This window comes from Pantherophis guttatus, chromosome 1 (genome assembly GCF_059756535.1).
Source record: "Pantherophis guttatus breed Tessera chromosome 1, ASM5975653v1, whole genome shotgun sequence".
In the NCBI taxonomy this organism is placed as follows: Eukaryota; Metazoa; Chordata; class Lepidosauria; order Squamata; family Colubridae; genus Pantherophis; species Pantherophis guttatus.
Genome location: NC_142063.1, coordinates 345516372 through 345527784, shown reverse-complemented (window position 1 = coordinate 345527784; position 11413 = coordinate 345516372). Strand labels below are relative to the sequence as shown.

The window sequence follows — 11413 nt, the reverse complement described above, 5'->3', positions numbered from 1 at the left end:
TTGCACCTTGATTTAGAGAAGTGGATCGAGACTTTTCTCTTGAAGCATACTTAAGCAAATAAACCTGAAGATATGTTTTCTAAGAAAAACTCATTTATTTGTTATAAAGAAAATAAAACATCTCACTAGTCTAATTAGTTACATCTTGGCAAAGTTTTCCCGGCCATCACTCCTGGCGGAGAACAAAGAAAAGATAGAAGAAAGTGAAGGAATGTAGACATGCGCAGTTAGCTTACTGATAAGAAACTTGGCAAGCTACGGTAAGTCTGAAAGTCCAAAAATATGAGCTCATCTGGTAAATACAAAAACGCAGTGACCAGACCCGACATTGCACTTAGTGTTAATCTCTTATCTCGACACGTAAGTAAGACCCCTGTTTTGGTGCTAGCAGACCTCCCTGAAGCCTCCTGGAAACAAAAATGGGGTGGGAGATGCATGCACATGCGACCCCTTCACCCCCCACACATGCATGCACGACCCCCCCACACATGTGTGCATGACTCCCACCCCCCACGCATGCACGCGCGTCTCCCGGCAGCTGAGAAAATCAGCTGGCTGGTGGGAGGCGCACTGCGGGAGCTGACCTGGGCGTCGGCTCGCGTGCCCGCAGAGATGGCTCCACATGCCACTGCATGCCATAGGTTCACCATCACTATCTTAACAGTGCCTCGGTGGTGCAGTGGACTAAAGTGCTGTTAAGTGCTAGCACTTAGCTGCCAGCTGCCTGCAATTACTGCGAGTTCAATTCTCACCAGGCTCAAGGTTGACTCAGCCTTCCATCCTTTCGAGGTAGGTAAATTGAGGACCCGGATTGTGGGGGCAATAAGCCGACTTTGTATAGAACAACACCGCTTGGGGGGGAGGGGCGAAAGCCCTACTAAGCAGGTATATACAAAAAAAAGTATGCAGGCTATTGCTTAACGCATTGTAAGCCGCCCTGAGTCTACGGAGAAGGGCGGCATATAAATCGGACTAATAAATAAATAATAAATAAACAGCATTTCTGACCGATGGCAGTCCAGTCTCTTCTTGAAAGCTTCCAGTGAAGAAGCTCCCACAATTTCTGAATAACAGAATAATAACAGAATAACAGAGAGTCGGAAGGGACCTTGGGGGTCATCTAGTCCAACCCCCCGCCCAAGCAGGAGACCCTACTACTCCATTTCTGACAGGTGGCAGTCCAGTCTCTTCTTGAAAGCCTCCAGGGATGAAGCTCCCACAACTTCTGAAGGCAACTTCTGCTCCATCGGTTGATGGGTCTCACTGTCAGAAAATTCCTCCTTATTTCCAGGTTGAATCTCTCCTTGGTCAGTTTCCATCCATTATTCCTTTTTCTGGTGTTCCCGTGCTTTGGAAAATAGCTCGACCCCCTTCTTCCTCTCTGTGACAGCCCCTGGTTGAGCCCCTCCCCCAGTTGGGGGGCAGGGGGGAGGAATGGGGGGAGGAATGGGAATTTCTGGGAGGAATTTCCAATTTTTTGTTTTTCTTTTTAATTTGATTTATATGCCGCCCTTCTCCGGAGACTCAAGGCGGCTTACAATGCGTTAAGCAATAGCCTTCATCCTTTTGTATATTTATACAAAGTCAGCTTATTGCCCCCACAAACTGGGTCCTCAATTTACCTACCTTAGAAAGGATGGAAGGCTGAGTCAACCTTGAGCCTTGGCGAGATTCGAACCTGCAGTAATTGCAGGCAGCTGGTCTTAATAACCAGCTTAATAACAGGGTGCCTTAGACCACTGTACTACCAAGGCACTGTACTACCAATACTCAGTTTTTGAGTATTTGGGTGGGTTATTTTTTTTTTTCCCGGTGACAAAGTACTTTCAGAATTTGAGTTGTGATTCTCATGTCTTTCCTGTCTCAGAGGGTGGGAAAATGTCATCGGTCACATTGGGCTGGAGGGCTTTGGCGTGGCCAGAAGAGGATTGCGGGGTCAGGGTGTCTTTTTTATAGCGTCGCTCCAGGCTCTGGCAGAGGGAGAGGGTCTCCGAAATTGAACATTCTCCTTTCTTGCAGATTTGAAGGTCAGGACCTTCTCCGAATCCCAGGCACGCTGTTGCTTGCTGTTTGGTTGGCTCATCGCGGAGCCATGCATTGTAGGAGGATGGGGAGTTTCAATCAAAAGGAATTTTCTGCAGCTCAGGGTTGAACTGTGGGGCCCTCGGTGCTCTCTGAGCTTGGGGTGGGGGGTGGGGTTTGTTAGCAGACGTTTCATGACCCAACTAGGGAACTTCATCAATGCTGGGAGTGAGTGGGGTTTGTGGAGAGGAGGAAGAGGAGGAGAATTGTGGGGTCCTGGGTGCTCTCTGAGTTGTGTGTTTTTTTTTTACTGCAGCCATTTCATGACCCAACTAGGTATCATCATCAGTGGTAGAAGGGGGAGGGGGAGGAGGAGGAGGAGAAAAAGAAGAAGGAGGAGGAGGAAGAGAAGGAGGAGGAGGAGGAGGAGGAGGGGAGGAGGAGAAGACAAAGAAGAAGAAGAAGACGAAGATGACAAAGATGAAGAAGACGACGAAGAAGACGAAGAAGATGACGAAGAAGACGAAGAAGAAGACGAAGAAGAAGAAGACGAAGAAGACGAAGAAGACGACAAAGACGAAGAAGACAAAGAAGATGACGAAGAAGAAGAAGAAGAAGAAGAAGAAGAAGAAGAAGAAGAAGACAAAGAAGATGACGACGAAGAAGACGAAGAAGAAGAAGAAGACAAAGAAGATGATGACGAAGAAGACGAAGAAGAAGAAGAAGAAGAAGAAGGAGGAGGAGGAGGAGGAGGAGGAGGAGGAGGAGGAGGAGGAGGAGGAGGAGGAGGAGAATTGTAGAGTCCTTGGTGCTCTCTGAGCTTGGTTGTTTTCATGCGGATGTTTCATGACCCAACTAGGGAACATCATCAATGCTGGGAGTGGGTTAGAAAAGAGTGGTGATTGTGAAGGAGGAGGAGGAGGAGGACTGAGGGGTCCTTGGTGCTCCCAGAGCTTGGGTGTTTTCTTGCAGACGTTTCATGACCCAACTAGGTAACATCATCAGTGCTAGAAGGGAGGAGGGTTGAGGAGAGGAGGAGGAGGAGGACGACGAGGAGGACGAGGAGGAAGAAGAAGAAGAAAAGGAGGAGAAGGAGGATTGTGGGGTCCTTGGTGCTCCCAAAGCTTGGGTATTTTCTTGCAGACGTTTTATGACCCAACTAGGCAACATCATCAGTGGAGCATGAGAGCAACCCCAAAGTCGCCATAGCTGATCCTTGCAGATGGATAATAAAGTCCTGTTGCTTCAACCGAGATTACCAGGCCCCCCCAGGAACTCTGGCACCCGTTTTCGTGGGATTCGGAGTCAGGATGGGTTTTTTCCCCCTCTTTCTTCAAAGGCCGCCTGTGCAGCAAACAGGCAGCACCTGAGAAAGCGAAGAGGGCCTCTGCTCGAGAGGCGGGCAAAGTTTGGCGGTTGAGAGATGGTAGTGAGTGTGATAGGAAGGCCTAGGGGGTAGAGCAGCATTAGATCTGTAACCGCATCTGGGATTATTGGGGGAGAGTTACGTTTGCTTAGAATAAACTTGTCTTGGAAAAGGGTTTGCATGTTTCCTGTGTAGGAAAAAAAAGTGGCCCCTCCTTCCTTCCTTCCCTCCCTCCTTTCTTCTTTCCTCCTTCCTTCCTTCCTTCTTCTTTCTCCTATCTTCCTTCCTTTCCTTTTTTCTTCCTTCTTTCCTTCCTCCCATCCTTTCTTTCCTTCCTTCTTTTCTTTCCTTCTTCTTCCCTTCCTTCCTCCCTCCTTCCTTCTTTCCTCCTTCCTTCCTTTTTCCTTTCCTTCCTTCCTCCTTCTTTCTCCTATCTTCCTTCCTTTCCTTTTTTCCTCCTTCTTTCCTTCCTCCCTTCCTTTCTTTCCTTCCTTCTTTCCTTTCCTTCTTCTTCCCTTCCTTCCTCCCTCCTTCTTTCCTCCTTCCTTCCTTTTTCCTTTCCCTTCATTTCTCCTTCTTTCGCCTATCTTCCTTCCTTTCCTTCCTTCCTTCCTTTCCTTTCCCTTCCTTCCTCCTTTCTCCTATCCCTTCCTTTTTCCTTCCTTCCTTTTTTCCTTTCCCTCCCTCCCTCCCTTTTCACTTTGATTTGCATTCCTTCCTTTTTTTTCCTTATATCTCCCTTCCTCCCTCCCTCCCTCCCTCCCTTCCTTCCTTTTTACTTTCCTTTGCCTTCCTTCCTCTTTTTTTCCTTATATCTCCCTTCCTTCCTTTCCTCTTTTCCTTGTCACGCATCTCACATATGGGCCTCTGGGCTACTGGATTGCACAGTTGCGACTGTCATTTTGACTTTTTAAAAATTGTGTTACGAATATCTCTGGAGTGGATTTAACTCCCAGAATTCCCCAGCCAGCCTGCTTTAAGATACAAAATTAGCGTCTAATATGGTAGGAATTCTGTTATTATTGTGAGACAGGTCAGCAATATCACCAAATGGATATTATAGCAGAAACTATTTAATTTCTACTCCCAGAATTCCCCGTAGCCAGCATGCTGTGAGGTAGGTGGAGGAGCTGAAATCTACTCCACCCTAAATGTGCCAAGATTGAGCAAGGCAGATGGGCACCTTCGGCCTCTAAACCAGAGACTCCTGGTAGAAATAAATCTTCCTTTGTCATTTTGCAGTTCCAGAGTTTAACATGAAAATCCCCTGTTTTAACTTACAGCCCCAAATGACAAACCTTTCTTGTTGGTGAAGGAGAAGTGGAGTCTGCCTGTATTATATTTCCTCCACAGTTACTTAGGAAGGAACGAAAAAGTCATAAATAATTTCTAAATCACAGAGATGATGGACTTTGGGATTCTACTGACATCTAGAAAACTCCGGGGTGAATTAAAGGAACAAAGATCCTTTTAAAATGTGCAGCTAGCTAGCTTTCTTTCTTTCCTTCTGTTAAGGATATTGTTGTTGTGTTACCAACCAGCAGAGTAGGTGCACAGAGAAACGTTGCTGAGAGCAATGAATAAGAGTTAAGCAAACTGGTTTATCAAAAGCTTATTTTATAGTGGAAAAACAATCTCATAGTCTTTTAAATCAATCCAAGTCTTTGCCAGTTAAATCAGTCCGAAGTTACAGATATCTTCTTACCAAACAAACAGTAGTTGGTTAGAATAACAAACTCACTCTGGTTCACAAACCACGATGGTAGCAGATCCATCCAACGATGATAGCACAATGGTAGCAACTCCTCACACTATGGTAGCATATCATCAACTGAATACGTTACAGTACCTTACTTAAATACTTTTACAACCAGTAATTATCTAATTACAGCATGACTCAGCATTACAATGAATCAGCAGGAAAACTTTAAAGGCACATAATACATATTCACATTAAAGTTACAGTACACATATATTGCCTGGACAACTTGTTAGGCTCAAACCATATCCCAACACCTACCTACCTACCTACCTACCTTCCTTCCTTCCTTCCTTCCTTCCTTCCTTCCTTCCTTCCTTCCTTCCTTCCTTCCTTCCTTCCCTCCCTCCCTTTTCATTTTCTCATCTTCTCATCAGAAATGCCCTTCTGCCATTTTCTATAGCCGTGATGGCGAACCTATGGCACGCATGCCCAAAGTGGCACGTGAAGCCATGTCGCCCGGCACATGTGCCCTTGCCTGTTTGTCTTCCAGGTTTCTGGGGACATGCGCGCACGATGATCAGCTGTCCTTTGCGCATGTGGCGGTGCCAAAAAGCAGTGGGTGCATGTGTGCCAGCCAGCTGATAATCGGGCGCGCATGCACGCTAGAACCCAGAAGTTCGGCTTTTCCAGAGCGCGGCCCCGATGAGGATGCGCGTGACATTTCCACGCGACCTTTTTGGTACTCGGTGCCGAAAAGGTTCGCTACCAGTGTTCTATAGCATTGGATTCTAGTTGCCACTATGTAAGATCCTTGCAAAAATCCAGAAGGATAAATAGAGCACATCCTCTTACTCCTCCTCCTCTCCACTCTGCAAATCCCACTCTCTTCTAACACTGATGATGTTATCTAGTTGGGTAATGAAACCTCTACAAAAAACAGCTAGAGAGCAGCAAGGACCCTACAATCGTCATCCTCCTCCTCCTCATCATCATCATCCTCCTTCTCCTTCTCCTCCTCTTCCTTCTCCTTCTTCTTCTCCTCCTCTTCCTTCTCCTTCTCCTCCTCCTCCTCTTCCTTCTCCTTCTCCTCCTCTTCCTTCTCCTTCTCCTTCTCCTCCTCCTCCTCTTCCTTCTCCTTCTCCTCCTCTTCCTTCTCCTTCTCCTTCTCCTCCTCTTCCTTTTCCTTCTCCTCCTCTTCCTTCTCCTTCTCCTTCTCCTCCTTCTCCTCCTCCTCCTCCTCCTCCTTCTCCTTCTTCTCCTCCTCCTCCTTCTCCTCCTCCTCCTCTTCCTTCTCCTTCTCCTTCTCCTTCTCCTCCTCTTCCTTCTCTTTCTCCTTCTCCTTCTCCTTCTCCTCCTCTTCCTTCTCTTTCTCCTTCTCCTTCTCCTTCTCCTCCTCTTCCTTCTCCTCCTCTTCCTTCTCTTTCTCTTTCTTCTTCTCCTTCTCCTCCTCTTCTTTCTCCTTCTCCTTCTCCTCCTCTTCCTTCTCCTTCTCCTTCTCCTCCTCTTCCTTCTCTTTCTCCTTCTCCTTCTCCTTCTCCTCCTCTTCCTTCTCCTCCTCTTCCTTCTCTTTCTCTTTCTTCTTCTCCTTCTCCTCCTCTTCTTTCTCCTTCTCCTTCTCCTCCTCTTCCTTCTCCTTCTCCTCCTCTTCCTTCTCCTCTCTGCAAATCCCATTTCCCTCTAGCACTGATGATCTTACCTAGTTGGGTCATGAAATCTCTACAAGAAACAACTAGAGAGCACCAAGGACCCCACAATCGTCATCCTCCTTCTCCTCCTCCTTCTCCTCCTCCTCCTCCTTCTCCTCTCTGCAAACCCCATTCCCCTCTAGCACTGATGATCTTCCCTAGTTGGGTCATGAAATGTCTGCAAGAAAACTACCAAGCTCAGAGAGCACTGAGGACCCCACAGTCCTCCTTCTCTTCCTCTTCCTCACTCCCTTCTAGCATTGATGATGTTACCTAGTTGGGTTATGAAATGCCTGCAATAAAACCACCAAGTTCAAAGAAGCTCCAAGGACCCCACAGTCCCCTCCTCCTCCTCTCCGCCAACCCCACTCCCTTCTAGCACTGATGACGTTACCTAGCTGGGTAACGAAACCTCTTGCAAGAAAACAACCAAGTTCAGAGAGCATCAAGGACCCTACAGTCCTCTTCCTCCTCTTCCTCCTCCTCTGTGCAATCCCCACTCCCCCCAGCACTGATGACGTTACCTAACTGGGTAACGAAACTTCTTGCAAGAAAGCAACCAAGCTCGGAGAGCGCTGAGGACCCCACAGGACATAAATCTTTCTCCCAAAGGAGGTGTTGGATGGATGTCGTGGGAACGACGACCTCCTCAACAACTCCGTACAGCTCCTCAGGAGCCTATAAAGTACCACCAAGGGAAGGGATGCCTTTCTCTCCCCCTCCACTCATCCCTACACCCCCTCCCCCCCTCCAAACTCCATGCCTGGGAGATTAGAAAGTAGAATAAAAGGTGACCTTCTCTTAAATTGATGCTTATGGTCTTGGCTATAAACCATCTCGCAGGCTGACAGTGACTTTCCTGCTGAAGGACTCCAGGAAGCGATTTATAATGGCCGGGAGGGGGGTTGGGGTGGGTGGGTTGGGGAGGGGGTGGGTCGCGAATGAAGTGCCTGGAGAAATAAATGAACAAGTTAAGGAAGGGACAGGGGTCAGCCAGGTCCCAACAAAGGCAAATGCCATCATTTACTCCAGTCTCTGGCAGCCGGAGCATTTTGGGAAGAGCGTTGAAACAGAAGCTGGGAGATGTCTAGCCAAACGTTCGGAGAAAAATATATATATATATATAAATATATCTCCTTGGAGCTGTGGCTTTTGCAACCTTGTCTGTTCGTTTTATTTATGTAATAATGTGTGGGAAAGGACACATCGGGCTTCAGGCCCGGGTACAGCATGGAAACGGCATTGGTCGCGTTGGTTGATGATCTCTAGAGGGCTCGGGACAGGGGCTGCTCCTCTTTCCTGGTCCTATTAGACCTCTCAGCAGCTTTTGATACCATCGACCATGGTATCATGCTCCACCGGTTGGAAGAGTTAGGGGTGGGGGGCACCGTATTACAGTGGTTCTCCTCCTTTCTCTCCGACCGCTCGCAGTTTGTGTTGACAGGGGGCCAGAGGTCGACCCTGAGGCCCCTCATATGTGGGGTGCCACAAGGGTCGGTCCTCTCGCCCCTTTTGTTCAACATTTATGTGAAGCCGCTGGGTGAGATCATCCGTGGTTTCAGGGTGAAGTACCACCAGTATGCTGATGACACCCAGCTGTACATCTCCACCCCGAACCACCCCAACGATGCCCCTGAAGTGATGTCCCGGTGTCTGGAGGCCGTGCGGATCTGGATGGGGAGGAACAGGCTCAGGCTCAACCCATCCAAGACCGAGTGGCTGTGGCTCCCGGCGTCCCAATATAGTCAGTTGGTGCCATCTCTGACTATTGGGGGCGAGTCCCTGGCCCCCATGGAGAGTGCTCGCAACTTGGGCATCCTCCTGGATTCACGGCTGTCTTTAGAAGAGCACATGACGGCCGTGACCGGGAGGATTTTTCATCAGGTTCGCCTGATTCGCCAGTTGCGTCCCTTTCTGGATCGGGACTCCCTACAGACAGTCACTCATGCCCTCGTCACTTCCCGCCTAGACTACTGCAACGCTCTCTACATGGGGCTCCCCTTGAGGAGCACCCAGAGGCTCCAACTGGCGCAGAGTGCGGCCGCGCGGGTGGTTATGGGAGCAACATGGTGCTCCCATGTGACACCCCTCCTGTGCGAGCTGCACTGGCTCCCAGTGGTCTTCCGGGTGCGCTTCAAGGTTCTGGTTACCACCTTTAGAGCGCTCCATGGCTTAGGACCTGGTTATTTACGGGACCGCCTACTACCACAAGCAGCCTCCCACCAGCCGGTATGCTCTCATAGAGAGGGGCTCCTCCAGGTGCCGTCAGCTAAACAATGCTGACTGGTGGCCCCCAGGGGAAGGGCCTTCTCTGTGGGGGCACCCACTATCTGGAACGAGCTCCCCCCAGAGATACGGAGGATCCCGGATCTGCGCACCTTCCGCCGTGCTCTTAAGATTCTCCTATTCCAGCAAGCCGGCCTGGCCTAATTTTCTCCCCTGTTTTTAAAATTCTTTTAAATCAAAATTTTAATCTGTTTTAAATTATTGGGATTTTTTAATTGTCTCTCGCTAAATTATTTAATCTGGTTTTAATTATATCTTTTAACTTTTGTATCTATGTATTTTATTCTGTGCCTGTTCACCACCCTGAGTCCTTCGGGAGTAGGGCGGTATATAAATCTAATAAAACAAACAAAACAAAACAAACACTGGCCAAGAGACGCTGTCAAGGGACCGCTCAGATTCAGAATAACAGAGTCGGAAGGGATCTTAGAGGTCTTCTAGTCCAACCCCCTGCTCAGGCAGAAAACCCTATACCCGTGATGGCAAATCTATGGCACGCAGGCCAGAGGTGGCACCCAGAGCCCTCTTGGTGGACACACGGGCCATCGCCAGCTGCTCTTCTGATTTCCAACTGGTCTTTGCCGGTGCTGGAAAACGGCTGGAAAAACGACCAGAAAATGGCCCGAAAAACAGGTAGATTTTTCAGGCCAAAACTGGCATTAAACCAGCCCCCAAAATGGGCAAAAAATAGGCATGTGCATGCCAGCCAGCTGGTCTTTGGGTTTCCACCGCTCCAGTGCGCGCACATGCACACGGATGCATGCCAGTGGTGGATTGCTCCCGGTTTGCACCGGTTGTTCTGTCCCTGTCCCGCACGCACACACACCAACAGACGTCCAAGAGTTAAAAACCAAACCAGCCGACAAAATCCTTATGATAACGGAACTTGGCAGCAACCTAGTGGCTGCCTGCCAAGAGTTTATTACTTACGAAGGGAAGAGATAACTTCTCTCCGCTTCTGGTACATCAAAGTAAAATGTTCAATAATTACAGAGTAACTTAAGTCCAAATATAATCCAGCAAAGCCTATAGCAAAAGTCCGGCAATGCAGAATGGCGTGGAAGCTTTCAGCTTTGTTTGTCACAAGGTTTGACTGGCCACCACGCTCCCTTTTATACCCTGTGGGGTGTGGTCCAGAGACTCAGCCTAATCTCTGGCACGCCTTTTGTTCTGTTGCGCACGCTTATCTCTGCGACGCTGGCGTGGATCCAGCCAAGACTCATCCCTGTCACTGTCCAACTGCACCTGCGCGGGGATACCTGGCTCCTGGCCAATCTCTTCTCCGTCGGGAGACACCTGAGGCATTGCCAGAGAGGAGGGTCCTGGAGAGGGAGGCCCCGCCAACTCCTCTCCTTCCCTTTCGGAGCCTTCTTCCTCCGATAAGACAGGCTCGGGGGTCGGAGCCACAACACCGGTTCGCAAGAACCGCTAGTAAAAATTTGTAGCAGTTCGGAGAACTGGTAATAACCTTGGCTGGCCACACCCCCGAACCAGTCCCCGGCCGGGTCGCCGCTCGCTTACCCCGCCCACCTCATCAGAGACTTTTTAAAAAAAACTTTTAAAAGCATTTTTTCTGCAACCTCTTTGGCTGAAAAAATGCTTTTAAAAGTTAAAAAAAAAGCCTCTGATGATTGCGCGGCTCAGCTGGGATCGTCAGAGGCTTTTAAAAGCATTTTTTTCTGCAACCTCTTCAGCCGAAGAGGTTGTAGAAAAAAGAAATGCCTTTAAAAAGCCTCTGGCGATCCCAGCTGAGCTGCCTGATCATCAGAGGCTTCTAAAAGCATTTTTTTTCTGCAACTTCTTAAGGTTGTAGAAAAAATGCTTTTAAAAGTTAAAAAAAAAAAGTTGGCCATGCCCATGGCCCACCAAGCCACACCCACAAAATAAGCCACGCCCGCAGAACTGGTAGTAAAACATTTTAGAACCCACTTCTGATGCGCGCACGTTCTGGACTGGGCCCTCCGTTCCCGAAAAGGTTCGCCATCACTACCCTATACCTTTCAGACAAACGGTTGACCGTCCTGTCTCTTCTTAAAAACTTCCCGTGATGGATCATCCACAACTTCTGGAGGCAAGCAGTTCCACTGGCTAATTGTCCTCACTGTTAGGAAGTTTCTCCTGAATTCCAGGTTACAGAGGCCAGGGGCCACCCCATGATTTTTTTTTTTGTGCTGTGCTCCTCACCCTCTGTAATGCCTTCCTGTCCGCGGCTGTCAAGCCAGCATACCGTACCGTAACACAATACCGTAACAAAAGAATGTTCTTTCTGCGCCAACTCCGGAAGCTCAAACTGCCCAAGGAGCTGCTGATCCAGTTCTAGAGAGGAATTATTGAGTCTGTCATCTGCACCTC

The 11413-nt window shown here is 48.7% G+C and overlaps 1 protein-coding gene across 1 annotated transcript in view; it reads right to left on the bottom strand.

Annotated features, from left to right (window-relative positions):
• Nucleotides 1–11413, bottom strand: part of LHFPL7 (LHFPL tetraspan subfamily member 7) — a 98915-nt gene that overhangs the window by 9122 nt on the left and 78380 nt on the right. The gene's annotated exons all lie outside the window — the stretch shown is intronic.